Here is a 20,238-nt window from a genome sequence, read left to right on the forward strand (position 1 = left end):
CCGCTTTGCTTCACGGACATAACTCCCAAAGAATTTTGGGAGTTATGTCCGCAAAGCGCAGCGGGAGTTATGTCCGGGCACCAATAATTACATTGTTACAAGTCAATAGATGACCACTCCAACCTTCTTTCTTAACAACTGGCTTCTAAAGGGGTTTCCCATATTTATGTTTTTCTATGACATTTCTATAAATTTGCGCTCACTTTTCTGTGACCGTTTTAAAATTCATCCGTTTTTCCGTCGGTACATTAATAAAATGGAGCATTTCAAGCATATATCTTCTTTGGTAGTTGCTTTCTTGCGTCAAAATTTCCACTTCTTTAAAATTTAGTGTATGACCAGTTTAAGCGCAGTGTGCTGTAAGTGCTGTTTTTTGTTCTGGCAATTTGTTTTTGACCTTTTGGTCGGATTTGTGGGAACTAAGTCTCAAAATCTTCAGCTCTACAGTGTTTTTTAAAGCATTACACCGAAAAACTCAAAGAAATCGGCAAGGGTCCGTTTTAACGAGCTATCAGTGAAGTCTAACCTTAAATAAAGGCAATTAACCCACAAATATCTTCGTATTTCGACTGAAAGATATTATGGACAACCACATATCTTCGCTAAAGCAATAAAATGTACAATTTGTATCCATAAATTTGTTCCAGTGTACGGTGAGTGTGAAAAATATTCGGTTTTCAGTTTCACCAATAATAATACATCAGTATTTTATGCGGCCCATACACTGTGGGCATGCACGACAGCATTTGTAATAGTATTGGTAAATTTTGAAGTTTTTGTCAATGTATGTGTGAGTATTTTAAGCAGGATTGAAATCAAAATAGTTTTGATTTTGTAAATAAACCCCTTTCAATCCGATGAATTTTGTTTATTTTCCCAAGTTACCAACAAACAATTTTAAAAACAACAAATATTATTTGTGAGGGAATTAAAAAAATTGGAAAACTTCAACCCTAAATCGAGTTTTGGAGGAAAATTCATTATTTTTGGAATATGGATTGAAGGAATGCCACACACCATTCAATCACACACGTACACATGGGTTCATCGGTAGCTGTCCTGCATGCCCATAGTGTATGGCCGGCATTAGAAGGCCATACCCAATATCCAAAAAACCAAATACTTAAACAAATGTTGGTCCTGCAGCAATCAAAAAATTTACGTAACAACCCTATAAGCGAGAATAACAAACTTTTATTAAATATTTTGGCAAAAAACCGATCAATATCAGATTTTTTCTGCAATATTATTATCTACATTTTAATAATTGTGAACAGAATCTTTGTTCCTGTGTGCAAAAATATTATATTTTATGGCAAATTATTAAATGTTACGGATAAGGAAAAACGCTATCCTAGAAAAGAGAAAACTGGTTATATTTCATAATAAAAACAGCAGAAATAAAAGGAAATTTTGATTATTTTGAATATTTAGTAGAATATACTTGAAATTATGTGCAAAAGTCATGAAAATATAGAAATAATAGATTTCGTCAGACACAAAAGCCAGCCAAAATCAAGGACTGGGAGCGAAGATAGAGGAATCTCTTGAAAAATTACGGCTAAACCTTCCATAATTTTCTTGAAATTGGTCACAGCTGACTTTCAGAAGATAGAAAATATGCACTTACGTTCCAAAAAAATCGTAAGGATAATGCCTTTCATGGCCTTGTAACACATTATAAGTTATTGATAAATACATGTCTCCTAGAAGCTTCTTTGCACTTTTTGTGTTGGAGTACACAGAAAGGCCGGAAACATAATGGTATACTGATTTTCATGCTTAGACATTCAAAACTAACTCCATTTCACTAAATTTCTGATGTACATCAAGTTTTGAAGGTACATCAAGGCGAAATTTGAACTAGATTTTTGGTTATGTAAATAAGCCGATGGTGTGTGATGCGTTACAAGGCCATGAAAGGCTTTATTTCTGTATTTTCGTGACTTTTGGACATTATATGAACCATATTCGACTAAATATTAAAAAAAAGCAAAAAATTCCCATTATTTGTGTCATTTTTATAAAGAAATATAAACAGTTTTCTCTTTTCTAGGATAGCGTTTTTCCTTAGCTCTAAATTTTAATAATTTGCTATGAAATATAATATTTTTGCACACAGGAACAAAGATTCTGTTCGCAATTATTGAAATTTATACTCATATTGCAGGAAAATTTCGATATTGATCGGTTTTTTGCCAAAATATTTAACAAAAGTTACAAAAACCGAATATTTTTGACGCATAAAAAACAGGGTTAACAACGTGTTCTTTGTTATTCTCGCTTATAGGGTTGCCATGGATCCATGTTACATAAATTTTTTAATTGCCACAGGACCAACATTTTTTAAGTATTTGGTTTTTTGAATATTGGGTAAGGGGTTCTAAAATACTGAGGTGTTATTATTGGTGAAATCGAAAACCGAATATTTTTGACACTCACTGTATGTTTTTCCTGAGAAAAATAGAACGACCCCATTATTCAATATTTTCTTTGACATTAAATTTTCTATAACAACAATGTTGTTTTTGTAAATTTGTTAGTTGTAGTTATGTTTGTGTTTTCTTCGACCTTTTTATTTGGTTGATAAATAAAGTTTATTCGAGCTTGAGGTCTATAAATTTGGTTTATTTATTTATTGTCTCCAATATTTCGAAATTCTATGAAATAGAAGTAAGTCTTTAATTCATGCATATACCTTATACACTTCACCCCGGTTAACTACCTTTCATACAATTCCAAACAATTGAGGCAGTTATGCGAGAAAGGCAGTTACGAAAATCCCGCATAACTACCTCATGTGGGTAGTTACAAAAATCTCATCTCAGCCTTACAAGAAATGACAACAATTAGAACATAATCACCAAAAAAAGTCTAAAAATATATACGTTATATTATTGAATCAATAAGAAATTTAGTCATCGGTGAGCATAACACCATAACATAACACTGGACATCTTCATAACAATTCACGTAGTCGTCGAAATTAATTTTCTCATAAATAGGCCGGTGGGGGTAATAAACCGAGAGAAACATTGTTAAATGTTCTTTTTGGGGAAATATTTGACGGGCAAATATCCGAATTGGGTACTTATAGAAAAGTAGTTAACCGTAAAAGTTTGAACTCATTTATATGAAAAAACTTCGGGGATTCAGATTGTGAGACAATTAAACGGGAAATGCAGTTAAGCAGAGAGGTAAATAACCGGGGTGCAGTGTATAAATATCCCTTGGGGTGTATTATTTTTTTTTTAATTTTAATAGAATTTACCGTTATTTGTATTATGCAATAAGCTTTTGTTGTATTTAATTTTGTTTATTAGGGATATGAATTAGAACTTTTTTGGTTGACTGTAGTTACCAGCAATTTCGAGAAGCTTTCAATGGTGGGGATGTAAGGTGAATATACTAAACCATTATGAAGTAATGGGGTTCGGATAAATGACTTTATGGGTTCAGGAATATAAGAACAATATCTTCCACTCATATTGACGCGATATTGAAGACCCTAGTGTATACAATTGGGGCTAATACCAATGGGGTAAGTTAAGGCCTGGGTAAATAAGAAGCCTCGCCGTCTGGATTTCTTGCCTTGTTTCATTTCTGACATTATAAAAATAAAAGAATATTTTATTTGCTCGATTTCTGATACATAAAAATATTCTATAAATGAAGCAAGAAGGCAAGAAAGCCATGCGGCGAGGCATTTTATGTAGCGAGGCCTTAACATGCGGGCAGGGATCCGAAACGTTCGCCCATATTTATGAATAAAATGTTTCTAATTTGACTCCTATGTATCTAGGACACTGCCGAACAAGAAGAGGGAAAACAAAATTCTCAATATTGGCAACTTTTGACAGTGAAAACAAAAACAAATCAAAACATTTGATCTATTTTGTGTGCTCTTTCATTGCGTTCGGGTCGTGTGTGTGTGAATTACCGAACAACTTCAACAACACCAAAGAACGGCATTGATCTAGGACAGGCATGACCAAAAAGAGAACGGAGAAAATGTGAATGTATTCAAAATACTGGCAACATATAACAGTGTGTTAGTAAGTTTGTATTCACGCAAGCTATAAAACAATAACAAATCAAAACATTTGTTTTCTTTTGTACGATCCTTCTGTGCATTCGGGTCGTGTGCGTGTAAATTGCCGAAAATCATCGGCACCGCAGTGCCAAGTGTGATCATGCTTGATCTAGGATCACTCATTGAAGTCTTTAGACTTAAAATTCATACTTACAGAAATAGAGGCCTATTTTATAACAAAGCAAGCCCCGCTTTTATTTTGTTAAAGAAATACTACATTTCTTACGTTTGTCAAATTTACGTTTTTTTGTGAAAACTTCATTTATTCCCTAATGAATTGTTTGAAGTGCATAATATTTTCTGGAATTTAAATCAACACTAAATACGTTTAAAAGTTAAATCTATATTTATATGAAAATTGTTGAGGGGTGTAAAGTTTTTTTGAGACTCAGTGTATATTATATACCGTTACGTCCACCAAATTCTGTTGTACATTATGTACAACAATGTTTTGAAACATTCCAACAACACAACAAACAACAACTCGCAAACACAATCGACAACCAACACTAATAAAAACATAAAACAACGGTAAACTATGAAGAATACAAACATACTACAAAAACAATACAAAAAATAAGACAAACAATACTTACCACCGAATCACCTTTAATACACTAAATTACAATTTTTATTTATTTTAATTTAATAAAATTACATTAAATTATGTTCACAATTGTATTTTCAGAAAAACAATCAAAAAATCCTTCAACCACAAAATCACAGTCTGCTAGGCAAACAAACGCACTGTTCAACGGCTACTTGAAGAATAACAAAGCGCAACAAGTCAACAGGAGAATTACATGAATACGAGAGAGAGGAATGACAACTCTACAAAATGTTCATAGTTATCGATAGGTGGTGTGGAGAATATTATACATATCGATATTTTTAACAACCGTTTTGTAGATATTTCTACTGTACAATAAGATGAACCAAAATCAAATTAAAAGTCTACAAAGTCGATGGTTGTTGATCGAGGACGAGGACTGGTATTCCGCGCCGATGAAATTTCTTGCAGCTTACAGATACCGACAACGCCAGTTTGCGCTATGGGATTGCTATCAAATAAACTGTGGGAGATTATCAGTTCAAGGCGTTTTTATATTTATTAATTTAAATGTAAAACACATATAAAAATAAACCACGAATTCCCAGACGAAGTCGCCAAAACAACGGCGAAACGTCGAGAATAAAAAAAAAACAACAAAATCTTAATTTTATTTACTTAAATATCAGAGGTCTAAAAGCTTAACCAAAAATACAACAAAAAACTTTATAATATCGAAAAATAGTAAAAATAAGTAGATTCATGCAGTTCTGCAACAGACCAAATATTTGTATATGTACGTCCATCATATTTGAACAAGATGAGCAGTAGCCTTTGCTTGTTCCTACCATAGACTAATGAAAAGATAGACGACGGAATCATAGACTAATGAAAAGATAGTCGACGGAATGCTCTCACCGAGTATGTTCGAATTGAGTATGCTAAAAACGCAACTCAAAATAAAATGCCAAAAAATACAAGTTTATAAATATTTTGTTCTGGCAAAATGCAACTTGGGGTTAGTTTTTGATGGGAACAATATCCTCAGACAAAAATATTGTCATTTTCCCCAAAAATCGTCTTCGAACTTTTTTGAGTTTTCTTGTTTGAGTAGCTTGACGGCGCAAAATTTCGTATTCCTTCGTCTATGTTTTCATTAGTCTTTAGCTCTGTTCCAGAACTAAAAAGTTTTTACAATTTTTACCACTTTTACACATTTTGCGTTCCCGTATACAAAATTTATATGAAAATCGTTTACGACTTTTACAACTTTTACGACTTTATAAAGTACGGGAACAGGCCATATGCTTCCTACGATTCATCATACAAATGCTCTATCGCGTTTATTTATGATACATATCTACGCCCATATTTAAATTAGTCCGTGTTTAGACGTTCAAATGGAATGGCAAATTTTCTTCTCAATTTCTATTAAAATTTCCTTGCAGTTTAGACACGCAAATAATTGGTCTGTTCCAGTACTGCAAGAATCTACTAATTTTTTTCCGATAACATAAAGGAAAAAATAGCTCTGTTCCTTTACGTTTTACCACTTTTTACTTCAGACACCATACAATTCATATGGGACCAGTTTACAACTTTTGCTACTTTTGCCGGTTTTACCATTTTCAGAAGTAAAGGAACAGACCAAATGTTATCGTAGTAAAAAATAGTAGCTTCTTGCAGGTTCTGGAACAGAGCAATTGTTTGTGTCAAATTTCTGATTCTTCTTCACACTCATTTTCTCGTTTGATCATTCAAAGGCAATACTAAGGCGATAATGCTTCTTCTTCTTTATTTGCATATTCGATCTCCGAATATAAGCGACCAATACAATTATATATCATTATTTGTTACAAATTTTAAGGTATATTCATATATTATTCGTGATCTCCATAAAAGCTTCTCTATTTCTGGCTTCACTCAGTAGGAATGAGAAATTTTCAATGCCGGTCCATTTCAGAATATTGTCAATCCATGATGTTTCTTTCCGTCCTCTGGATGGCTTCCCTTCTATCGTTCCACCGATTATGGTTTGGAGCAGCTTGTATTTTCGGTTCCTCATTATATGTCCAAGATATGACACTTTTCTTCTTTTTATTGTTGTAATTAGTTCACGTTCTCGATTAACCCTTGTCAGAACTACTGAATTGGGTATCAAATGTGTCCATGGGATTTTTAGGATACGTCGATAAATCCACGTTTCAAAAGATTCTAGTTTCTTTATGTCAACGGCTTTTAGCGTCCATACTTCTGAGGTTGCTGTACGCCTCAGACCGACCAGACATAAGTTTTAACAAATCGAATTTTTGTTTCCATGTTTATGTCATGACTGCATAAGACATTTTTGTATTTGAAAAATGCACCTCTCGCCATTTCTATTCTGCATCGTATTTCTTTTGTGTTATCCCAGTTTTCATTTATTTTGACGCCGAGATATTTAAAAGTCTGTACTCTATCTATATGTACATTATTTATTTGTAATTCGGTTGTTTCTTCGTTTCTGGATTTGGATATAATCATATATTTAGTTTTTGGGATGTTGATCTTTAACCCATACTTTTCGCTACAGATATTTAGACGAGTCAGAAGGAATTGTAATTCTGACAGGCTACTTGCAATTAACGTGGTATCATCTGCATATCTGATGTTGTTGACGAATGTCGAAGAGGTAGATATAAATGAAAAAAATCTATAGAACCCTTGTTTTTCTTGAATTCCTAAAACTTCAAAATAAAAGCAACAAGTCGGTTTGTTTACAATGCATTTTTGAGCATTTTATAAAAAAACGCGAAAAATGAATGAAGAGTTAAGTTTTCTCCACATAATCGAGTTGTGAATATGATAAACTGATTGTTTCATTGCATATCTCACTAATTGCTTCCATACAAATGGTCTAAAAAACAATTTCAAAAATCATTGAATTCGATTGTTTTTAAAATTGTTTGGCACATTATTCAAACACCACACTCACATACACAGTTTGTTTATATTGTTTTGAAGTTTTAGGCATACTCGAATGAAAAAATTTAAATTGACATAAAGCTTTGGCTAACCTTTATTATTAAACCATGAATACAGCTGATTGTCACTTCTACCTTCTATAACCCTGCGTTTACAAATGACAGGACAGTTGAGTTCATGTATTGATTGTCAAAAACCCAAAACTTGCCTGTGTGACGTAGGCGTCCAGACAACTGCAAAAACAGTTGTAAAATTATGAATGAAAATCATAGATTTCCTTTTGTTTTCCGTTCACATATTTTGTTTATGTACATATTCTTTTGTTTTCAACACATTTAAATTGTCATCTCACTTCTTTTTCACAAAAATTTGTTAACCCTGCTGTCTGTGAAAAACTGATAGACAGCTGGGAGACAGCCGACAAATGTATGTATGTGTTAGTAAATCAGAGTTGTATTTGAAGACAAACTGTCTGGTGTAAACGCCTAGTAAATGTACCTTGTGTATATGTTTATTATTAATTTTTACAGATAGTTTTTTGTTAAATTTATTTTTTATCACAAAAGTTTTCAATTCAAATGTATGCGTTGTTGTTTATTTGCCAGCGGAGAAAATAATATGAAATAAAATGCAAAAAAAAAAACTGCAAAGAATAAAGAAACTAAACAGAATTGGCGAGTACAGGGGTGTGTGTACCCCCACTTATTCCTCTCTACTCCCTCGCCCATAAACTCTATTTTCTTTCACATTAACTTTGAACGTCTAAACATCGACTTGTGCTTGGTTTACATTTACGAAATCCACTCGATTTCAACTGTCAATTCCTTTGCGTATACGTCAAATGAAAACTCATCTGAAATCCATTCGATTTCATTTGACGTTTAAGCAATGGAATTGACAGTTGAAATTGAGTGGATTTCGAAAAACTTAACCAAGCATTAGGCAATTTTCCTGCGGCAATTATCAGTTTTTTTGGAGAGAAAGGTGAGGCATATGGCATATTTATTTGTTTCGCATTTTATAATAAAAAGTATGTAATAATGTTCGGGGAGGAATTATATAATATTTTTACATTTCTTAAATGTTGAGCGCCGAACATATGTTATTGTTTTCAAACCATGGTTACAATAAGGTTACAATAAATCAAGGCTGCTGAAAGGGCCCCCTTCTGCTGTCGGTGTGTGTCAAAGTGCAGTACCAACAACAAACGTAAATGTGATTTCAAGCTTCGAGCCATTCGACCCAAAAGTGGAGTCTTTTAAAAATTGTAAGGAACGCATTGAAATCCATTTTCAATTAAAGGAAATAGGTCTGTACGATAACTCAAAAGTTTGTACAAACTTTTACAAAATGCTGTTCGATAACAAACTTGTTCTGTAAAAGAGATATGAGAAGTGATTGCAAGTAGTTGCAAGAACTTGCAAATACTTTTTACTTGCGAAGTTATCGAACAGGCCTAATATTTGCCGATAAAGAGATGTGCGCAAAACCATAGGCTAATGAAAAGATAGACGAAGGAATGCTCTCACCGAGTATGTTCCAATTGAGTGTGCTGAAAAAGCAACTCAAAATAAAATGCCAAAAAAATACAACTTAATAAATATTTTGTTCTGGCTAAAGGCTACATTTTTGCGGAAAATGGCAATATTTTCATGGATCATTTTGTCTTGTGCCAGACTATGAACATTTTGACGAAAATGTTTTGAGCTTATGGGTAAGAAGGGAGAAAGAGAGCTCCCCCACCGCCGCTCTCTCCTAAAAGCTAAAATATTTTCATGTGTTATTTTCAGTGTCTGGCACAAGAGATATTGTTCCCATCAAAAACTAACCCCAAGTTGTCTTTTTTCAGAACAAAATATTTATTAACAAACAAAGCCGGTGAGGAACAAAGAGATCGTTTTATTTTGGAAACAGTGGGTCAAACGGCAACCTTCTTAGAACAAAATAAACATATTTATATACTCAATGCAGATAAAGGCGGGAAGACATTGGCCATGCTAAAAACGGAATACGAAACAAAGATTCATGCAATGATATATGTTCTTATAGGCGTCTAAGAAAAGATCCTACCACTGGAATGCAGGAAAAAAGCAACAAATTAATCACATAACTATTTGATCTAAAAATAATTAACGAAACGGACAAAAACTAACTTATTAACAGAACTTCGGTACCTCCAGAAATTCATAAGGAAGGAACTCCATTGCGTGTGTTCCTTTGTCAATTCACCGCCATACGCACTATCTAAATATATAGGAAGAGTTTTGAAAGTTATAACGATGGAATCAAAGTATATAAAAGACGCAATCGACTTTAAACCAAAGTCAATAATCAGTACATTGCTGATGATGAAGTGTTAATCTCTTTTGATGTTGTATCCTTATTCCCCAGTGTTCCAGTAAACCTAGCAATTAACACCATAAAAGTGGAACATCATAAAGGATCACACGAACATTCCTCAAAACCTTTTTATAGAGATTGTAAGTTTATGTATCAAGGATTCGAGATACTTTCTTCATAACGACAAATTCTATGAACAATTAAAAGGGATGCCAATGGGCTCACCTATTTCCCCAATCATTGCGGACATTATAATGGAGAAACTGCTGGACGAAACGATGGAATAATTAACCATTAAACCAAGGTCATTAACAAAATATGTTGATGATATATTTTGTATAGTTAAGAGGGACCATATTGACAAAACTCTTAAAACTTAAACACATACCACAAATAAATACGGTTCACAATGGAGTGTGAATTCAGTAACAAACTGCCATATTTAGACTCCATTATTTACAGAAAAGGTAACAAATTACTACTAGATTGGTATCAGAAGCCAACATCATCGGGCAGTCTAGACAGTCGAGACACTCTAGAAGAATAAAAATATACACCGCCAAGAATTTTATACGAAGAGACTTAAGCATCAGCGACAATGTTTTTCATCCACAGAACATAAAAAAGAAACGGCAAATCTTGGGAATGAATGATTTTCCATACAGAACTATTGATAAATTGATCCAACAGACAAGATTCCAAAGTCTCAACAAAAAAGAACACAACGAACAAAAGATATTCAAACGGTTCATATATATACCAGGGTTTTCAGAAAGGTTCACATCTTAAAATCTCTATGACAAGGTCGGACAAAATCCACAACGCCTGTTGAAGAAAAATCTAATGTTGTCTATAGAATAAAGTGTAATGGTGACTCGATGAACGCTTGCCAAAAAGTATATATTGGCACAACGAAAAACCAGTTAAAGACGAGATTGAGTGGTCATAAATCTGATCATAAAATAAAAAAACAAGCCCTTGGAGCAAAAAACAGCTTATGTGGCCCATTGTGCACAGACTGGGCACACACCAAACTTCAAGCATGTGGATGTTCTAACTCAAGAAAGCAATGGTAGACGCAGATACATGCAAGAAATGCTGCATATAATAAATGGACACAGAACACTGTGCCCAAATATATGAAATATGATAATATATGAAAAACGCAAAAAGCTTTAATCAGTTGTAAATTTGTTGGGAGCAAGTGGAGAAAAAGAAAAAGTAATTATACAATTATTTATACAAGTAATTAGACAAATATTTTTGTTTATATATTTTTATAATAAAATGTTATTTGTTTATCCTTAAAAGAAAATCCCTGATGATGATCGTCGATGACATTCGAAATATTGGAGAAATATAAATAAAATTAAAAACGAAAACCTTGTTTTTTATTTCTGACTAAAAGCCGAACAAAACCAACAACGATTCTTAAATAATACTAAATATTGAAGCACTGGTACTGAGTGGACCGACAAAAGAATATTGTTAGGAGGATAACTGATGAGATTAAATAGGAATGTTTATGAAAATGTATGAAATGTTTCTGCATGTAATACAGGGTGTTTTTTTAAGCCCGATAGAACTTGAAATTGTAAAAAATAACACAAAAAATTAAATTGTAATCAAAAATTTTTTTTATTCGAAAGATCAATACGTGACATTAACATTTGAAAATGATTTCGGGCATATGGGCACCGCGGCTGTTCTTGACGAAGTGCATTCTGGACGTCCAATTTTTGGCCACTTTTTCGAGCACTGCTGGCCGTATGTCACGAATAACACGAACAATGCTGGCCTCCAAGGCATCAATTGTTGCTGGTTTATCAGCTTAAACCAGTGACTTCACGTAGCCCCACAGGAAATAATCGAGAGGTGTCAAATCGCACGACCTTGGAGGCCAATTGACAGTGGACCTGTCCTCGAAATCAACTTATCGCCAAATTTTGATTTCAATAAGTCGATGGTTGCGTTCGCCGTATGGCACGTAGCGCCATCCTGTTGAAACCACATCTCCTCCGGATCAATGTCATCCATATTTTCAAACAAAAAATCATTGATCATGGTGCGGTAACGATCTCCATTGACCGTAACGCGAGCTCCGGCCTCATTTTTGAAGACATAAGGTCCGATGATGCCACCAGCGTGAAAACCGCACCATACGGTGCATTTTTCTGGATGTAATGGAGTCTGTAGGGTCTCTTGTGGATTGGTCTCACTCCATATGCGGCAATTTTGCTTATTAACAAACCCGTTAAGCCAAAAATGCGCCTCATCGCTGAACACAATTTTGCGATAAAACAACGGGTCATTTGCCATTTGCGAATCGACGACTGATTTTCAAAGTAAATTTGGATAATTTCGTAGCGTTGTTCAAGCGTGAGTCTATTCATGATGATTTGTCAGAGTATACTGAAATAAATAAAAGTTTCATCAAAATTTAATTTTTTGTGTTACTTTTTACAATTTAAAGTTCTATCTAGCTTAAAAAACACCCTATACAGTAGTTTTGATTTTGCTGCCAATCGTTTTAGTGAGAATTTGATTTTCCTGCCAAAAATTTTCAATGCAAATTACACTTTTAACTGCTAATCATCTAAGTGCTAATTTTATTTAACTACCAATAATATTTGGAAAAATTAACGCATTTTCACAGAGAAATTTGTATTTACCAGCCAAAACTAAAATCACGTCATGCGACAGTTGCTAACTCATGCACAGGGTTTTTGTACAGAAGAAAACTGTTTTATGTTGATCATTTGTAGACAACCTATGATATTATGGAAAAAGAGTTCTTTGTTTCAATACAAAGAACTAAGAGAACTGATGAGTCCAAGTGGCGTTGGACGAAACTAGTATTCTTTGCCTTTCCCGAAATTAAATCAATGTTGACTACACCCACTTTAAATAAAACTTGTTGTTTTAAAAATTTAAAAACAACGAAACCCGTGATTATTCTGGAATTCTTTTACAACAATAAAATAATACACATCTCAACAAAACTGCCAATGTGAATTTAATAATAATTATTAATTATTTCACAAACATCCCAGAAGGGAAAAGGGAGACATCTCTCATATCACATCTGCAGGTTCAAGGCATATTTATTGTGTCACCTGCAGGTTGTTGCAATAATACAAAGAAAAAGTTAACATCACTTCCTTTGTAACAGAAATTGAATGACAGATGTGGAAGCAAATATAACGATAATAACTGTTATTTAATTCCATTTTGGTTCTTTCACCTGATGTAAAATAAGCTTTTTGATTATATGTTTTTATTTCTTCACTATTCCTCTCCAAATAGTTTTCCGATATCAAGAAATCTGAAGCTGAATATTACATGAAGAGCCAATTCTTTGGCAGGTAAATATATCAAAGATAAGTGCGAAATTCGTTTTGCTGCCACAAAATGCGTGCAAAACTTGTTTTGGCAACTAAGTCAAAACTACTGTACCATGGATTTTAGAAATTGTAATGATAATAGTGTACTATTGCTTTCAAGTTAACGATAAGGCGGTTTCTAAATAATGTACTGAAATCAAAGATACGCTGAACAAAATTCTTTTTTATATATTCTGAACGTTTTAGAAAGTACACTTAACAAACGTAGGTCTATGCGACCATGGTATAAGTAAAGAGGTAGATTTAAATGAAAAAAATCTATAGAACCCTTGTTTTTCTTAAATTCCTAAAACTTCAAAATAAAAGCAACAAGTGGGTTTCTTTACAAAACATTTTTTTGAGCATTTTATTAAAAACGCGAAAAATGAATGAAGTGTTAAGTTTTCTCCACATAATCGAGTTGTGAATATAATAAAATGATTGTTTCAATGCAAATCTCACCAATTTCTTCCATACAAATGGTCTAAAAACAATTTTAAAAATCATTGAATTCGATTGTTTTTAAAATCGTTTGGCATATTATTCAAACACCACACACACATACACAGTTTGTTTTGAAGTTTTAGGCATACTCGAATGAAAAAATTTAAATTGACATAAAGCTTTGGCTAACCTTTCTTATTAAACCATGTATGCGGCTATTGTTTTACTTCTTCTTTTTCTTCTTTATGTGCCTATTCGTTTTTCGAATTTTGGCGATCAATGCAATTATATACATACATATTACATCTGTTACATTATAAATTTCATTTTGGTTTTTATAAATTTCTTATTATCTCAGCAAATGACTCTCTGTTTCGGCTTTCGCTGAGAAGATTCCCAACGGTCCACTCCTGTATGTTATTAATCCATATCATTTCCTTTCTTCCTCTAGTGGGTCTTCCTTCAATTTTTGTTCGGATTATATTTTGGAGTAGCTTATATTTGTTGTTTCGCATTATATGTCCAAGATAAGCTGTTTTTCGGTTTTTTATTATATGGATTATTTCCTTTTCCTGGTTTAGCCTTTGCAGTACCTCACTGTTTGAAACAAACTGCGTCCATGGAATTTTCAATATTCTTCTGTATGTCCACATTTCAAAAGCTTCTAGCTTTTTAATATCTGTTGCCTTTAAGGTCCAAACTTCGACAGCGTATAACAGTACTGACCATACATATGTTTTCATGTATCGCAGCTTGGTTTTTATGTTTATATCATGGCTGGTGAAGATTTTTTTGTACTTGATGAATGCTTCCCTCGCCATTTCAATTCGGCATCTTATTTCGGATGAGTTATCCAGCTTGTCATTTATCACTGCACCGAGATATTTAAAGCTTTATACTCTCTCTACTGGTGTATTTTTTATTGTTAGTGTGAAAGGGGGACAGCGGTTTTCTTTGCTCACAATCATATATTTTGTTTTCTTAATATTGATTTTTAACCCATACAACTCGCTTTGTGCTACCAGCCTATTTAAGAGATATTGAAGACCTGACATGCTGTCAGCTAAGATTGTTGTGTCGTCTGCATATCTTATATTGTTGATGAAAGCGCCATTTACAAATATTCCTTTCTGAACATCTTTAAATGATTCCTGAAATATTTTTTCGGAGTATACATTGAATAGTAAAGGTGACAATATACATCCTTGCCTAACACCTTTAGATATTATAATATCTTCAGTCATCTCTATTTATTTATTATTTATTAGCGTATTCCATCAGGAACATAAACTATTTACATAGAATCTCCATCTTACTCTATCCGAAGCAATATATCTTAACTCATTAAAAGATTTTCCAGTTTCATTAAGAATGGTTCTTCGCCAGGTGGTTTTTGGCCGTCCTCTGCTGCGATTACCCTGAGGATTCCAGCTCAACGTTTCGTGGCATACATCGTCAAAAGGCTTGCGGAGTGTGTGTCCAATCCAGTTGTATTTACGTCGTTTTATTTGTGTGTTTATATCTTCTTGTTGAGCCAGTTGAAGAAGGTCTGCATTTGATATGGTTCTTGGCCACCATATTTTAAGAATGTTGCGAAGACATCTGTTGGTGAAAACTTGCAGTTTATTCTTAATATTTTCATTCACTAGCCTGGTTTCAGATCCATACAATAGTACCGACTTGACGCAGGCATTATATATGTGTAATTTGGTTTTTGGAGAATATGCCCCAGAGTTCCATATATTTTTTAGGCTGCAGTATGCGCTTCTGGCTTTTTGGATGCGCATGTCGACGTCGACAATTGCTCCGCCGTTCGGGTTGATGTTGCTGCAAAGATAGCTAAAGTTATCTACATTTTCAATACGTTTCCCGTTTAGAAAGAATGTAGGGGTTTGGTTTGATTTAACATGCATACATTTCGTTTTTTCGGCGTTTATGTGTAGGCCAAATTTTGCTGCTTGCTCAGATAATTGATTGATTTTCGATTGCATATTTTCTTTGGTAGTAGCAAGCAACACGATGTCGTCGGCATATTCCAAATCTTCGAGGTTATGATGTAGTCTCCAAGGTATGCCTTTGTTTTGATTTATTGAATATGACAATATTTCGTCTAGCGTGGTTATGAAAAGGAGTGGAGAAAGCAGACATCCTTGTTTAACTCCGCTGATAGTTTTGAAAGCTTCGCTAATTTTGCCGTTGTGAAAGACTCTCATTGTTGAGTTGGTATATTGTGCTTTTATAAGATTTATTATTTTTGTAGGGACGCTTTTTTTCTCAAGTGCCTCCCAGATTTTTTTCCTATTTAGAGCGTCGAAGGCCTTTTCAAAATCAACGAAGGTCAAATATAATGGCGTATTGAACTCGTTGCACTGTTCGATTATCAATCGCAAACTATTTATTTGGTCCACACAGGAACGGTTAGGTCTGAACCCTGCCTGTTCTTTGCGAAGGCATTTGTCAAGTGGATCGAGTATGCGGGTGAGTATTATTCTGTTGAAAATTTTGCATATAGATGGTGTTAGAGCTATGCCTCTCCAGTTGCTGCAATTTTTTAGGTCCCCTTTCTTTGGTATTTTTATTATTAGGCTTTCTTTCCACTCTGACGGGATCGTTTCAGTTTCCCAGATTTTGGTTATTAGTGGTGAGAGTATTTCAGCGAAATATTCTGGGTCGCATTTGTAAAATTCTGCAGGCAGATTGTCGATACCTGCTGCTTTACCATTTTTTAATAGTATTATTGCATATTTTATTTCGTTTATTGAGGGGGTACCCGAATTTAAGTATTCCGTAGGACGGTTGTAGGCGTGGCTTTGTACTCCGTCAATATTTAAATCGGTAGCTGGTTCGATGGTGCGATTTAAGATATCCTCAAAGTGTTCCTTCCATCTTTTGAGCTGTGCGTCTGTATCCGTGAGAATCATTCCGAATTTGTCTTTAATAGGTATGTTTGCATTTAGCTTTTTCCCCGAAAGTTTTCTCGTTATATTAAAAACTGTTTTTAAGTCTCCACGACTTGCTGCCGCCTCGGCTTCGACAGCCATAGAATTTATAAAACTGCGTTTATCGTTTCTGGCTTGTTTCTTCACTTTTTTGATAAGTTGTGATATTTCAACTTGTAATGATAATTTTTGGAGGGGGTCTTTTTCCGTAAGTAATTTTGTATTGGTTTTACGTCGCTCCTCTACCAAATTCCAAAATTCTTGGGATAGCCATTCCTTGTGATCTTTTCTGTGGAGGTTCACTGTTTCGACAGCAGTCTCAGACAATGCGGTTTTAATTTTCGTCCATTCAGCTTCTATATTGAGATTCGGCGATTGTGTTGAAGGCATCTGCCGGTATTTATTTGAAAAATTGGACAGAAAATTACGTTTTGTATCTTCAGATTGCATTTTGTTGGTGTTAAAAGGGCGGCGTTTCGGTTCTCTGGCTGTGGATTGGCGAGTATGTCTTGATGATTTTAAGTTCAGCTATCAGAAGAAAGTGATCTGAGGCGATGTCGGCACTACGTAGCACTCTCACGTCTTGCAGCATTTTAAAATTCTTTTTGCCAATGCAGAAATGATCTATCTGACTCTCTACTGGGATGAGTGTATTTCGTGAGCGCCATGTTATTTTGTGACAAGTTTTATGTGGGAAGAATGATCCGCCTATCGCGAGGTCGAATTTTGCACATAGTTCCAGAAACAATTCTCCATTAGCATTTTTTCCACCGGGGCTGTGCCTTCCCATTATATTCGCGAATCCGACATTATTATTGCCAATGCGTGCATTTAAATCGCCCATCAATATAAGTATGTCTTTTTTGTCGACGTGTCGTAAAGTTCGACTTAGATCATCGTAGAAATTTTCTTTCATTTGTAGATCTGAGACTTCCGTCGGGGCATAACATTGGACTATGGTAATTTTTCCGATGCTGCTATTCAACTGAATCGTAATTATCCGCTCTGAGATAGCTGACCAAGATATTACGGAGTCGCGCAATTTCCTGCTGACGAAAACGCCAACGCCATGTGTATGGGGCTCTCCTTCTTTGCGTCCGGAGTATAGGAGCCGGTCTCCTTGTGAACTTGTAAAGTCACCGCTTCCATTCCAACGCATTTCGCTAATTCCGACTATGGGGATGTTTAACCTATTGCATTCTGCCGTTAATTGTGCAAGTTTTCCTGTTTGGAATAGAGAGTTTACGTTCCATGTTGCGAATCTTATCCGTGGGCATGCAGGGTTCGTCATCAAAAAATCGGTTTGTTTTGCGTTTCTTTTCTTCGGGTTTGTAATCGTTTGTGTTTCAGCGTCAATAGGGGATTGGCCTAATGGTGCCTAGTCTGGTGGTAGGGATGCTACCTTAAAAGTATCGGTGTTTCTTGAGAAGGTGGCCTCCAAACTTGCCTCCTCACTCCGCTTTTGGTATCTGACCATTTCCTGTTAGATGACTGGTGTTGAAAGGTTATCCCGCCTTTTATTCGGACGTCATTTCCTCATCGGTGAAAACAGGGACCGGCGCGTGAAGCCTGAGGTTGACGTTTTCACTAGAGAGGCTATTTGTGGCGCATCTAGTGACTTGGCCCCCAAATCAGTCATCTCTCCTTCAACATAAACCTGTGCTGTCTGTTGCCAATATAAACTTTTTATGCAGCGAATTTCCTTTTCTTCGATACCAATAGATGCAAGGATTTCTACAAGTTTATCGTGTTTGACTGTATCAAATGCTTTTTCATAGTCTATAAAGCAAATATAAACGTCTTTTTGAGCATTTTTACATTTTTGAAGAAGAACTTCAATTGAAAAAAGCGCTTCACGTGTTCCCATTCCTCCTTTAAAGCCGAATTGAGAGAATCCCAAAACATTTTCACATCTTTTATATATCCTGCCATGAATTATCTTGAGAAAAATTTTTAGGGTATGGCTCATAAGACTAATTAGTCTATAATCGTTGCATGCTTTTGGATGTCCTTTTTTAGGAATAGCTATGAACGTAGATTTTAGCCAGTCCTGTAGATATTTACCGGTTTCATATATGCAATTAAAAAGGCTTACAAGTATGTTGATATTATCGCCATCAATCAGTTTAAGAATTTCGGATGGGATTTCATCTGGACCACATGCTTTCTTCATTTTTAAAGATTTAATAGCAGCTTCAGTTTCGTGTTTAGTTATCGGAGTTCCTACTTGTGGCTCGGGGTCCATTATGTCGTAGTTTGATCTGTTTTCATCTGTATAAAGAGAGGTTAGGTAATTCTGCCATATAGCTTTTTTCTCCGTAACATCAAAAACAGCTCCATTGTTGCTGTTGTATAGAATTTTTGGCAGTGATTTACGATATATTCCCGCTGCTTCCTTAATTTTTTTGTGGAGATTAAAATCGTCATGAAGTTCTTGTAATCTTTCGATCTCCTGGCATTGTTTGTTAAGATTGTCATTTTTCGCTGCTCTGATTGCAGATTGTACTTCTTTATTTAATTCATGATATAATTCGTAGTTGGAATTCTTATATTTTGTTTTATTGTTTTACAAGAAGGTTTTTGTTGAAATTTCTTCGCACTGCCTGGGACGAGGACTTTTTGAATGAAGACTTTCTCTTGACGTGAGCTGGAGGTTAGTTGGTTGGTTGCCAGACCGACTTAGCCATATTTTGGCATTTAGTGCTCCCAGTGATGTAGAAACTTATACACCAAAAATTATAGACATTGGTCCGTTTTGTTATGTCCCTCAAATTAAAATAGTGTTTTTACCCTTTTTTACCTATCCCTTTTTTACCGATCTCCGATCTTTACATGGCTTGACATAGAAAATCTTAATTTGCTTTGCGTCGTTTCACTTTGAGTATCAACGACGCAAAGCGAGGTATTGGTGTATTGCGGTATTTGCTCCGTTTGCAGTTTGCTTTCAAAATCCCATGACAATGATTTTAACTTCGGGATGGCTCAACCCACATTGTCAAAGGTCACACACATTGTCAGCGAAGTTCTGGAGTTAAAAATTCTAAAGTGGCTTTAGTTTCGCCAAAAAGTCTGACTCCACGAGCTACGTTTGAGTGGGCTTCCATTTTATTTTTTTTCAACCAGCATTTCAAATTGCTGTTTTGTAGTAATTTTTACCATTATAAGTACTGAAACATTAAAAAACGTATACAATATTAAATAACTACACTTCAAATAAATGAAAATGTTACTTACGTTTCAATTTCTCGTTTTTATTCATTTGTAAAAATGCAAAATTAACATTATGGCGACAAAATTTGACGGTGGCAGACGAATATTGCCATACGTAATGTAAAAATTGCATATGGCAACGCGACACGACTCGTGTCGCAATACGGGATCGACCCATTAGTAGAGTTTATTAGTCTCCTACCACAATCATAAAAATTACATGTCCTTTTGTTTCTCAATAATTTTTTCAATTATGAGAAAAGTCATCGTCTCTCCTGTGCATACAAAACTAGCTGACTTAAAACTCTACAGTAA

The 20,238-nt window shown here is 34.7% G+C and overlaps 1 long non-coding RNA gene across 1 annotated transcript; it reads right to left on the minus strand.

Moving 5' to 3' along the window:
* Window positions 1-11,561: 11,561 nt before the first annotated feature.
* Window positions 11,562-18,750, minus strand: LOC141399321 (uncharacterized). Its single transcript, XR_012411813.1, has 2 exons — window positions 13,965-18,750; window positions 11,562-12,359 (listed from the first exon to the last, which is right to left on the minus strand). It is a non-coding gene; the product is annotated as an uncharacterized lncRNA (long non-coding RNA).
* Window positions 18,751-20,238: the final 1,488 nt, after the last annotated feature.

Source organism: Musca autumnalis, unplaced genomic scaffold (genome assembly GCF_047663935.1).
Source record: "Musca autumnalis isolate F117 unplaced genomic scaffold, ASM4766393v1 scaffold_3, whole genome shotgun sequence".
In the NCBI taxonomy this organism is placed as follows: Eukaryota; Metazoa; Arthropoda; class Insecta; order Diptera; family Muscidae; genus Musca; species Musca autumnalis.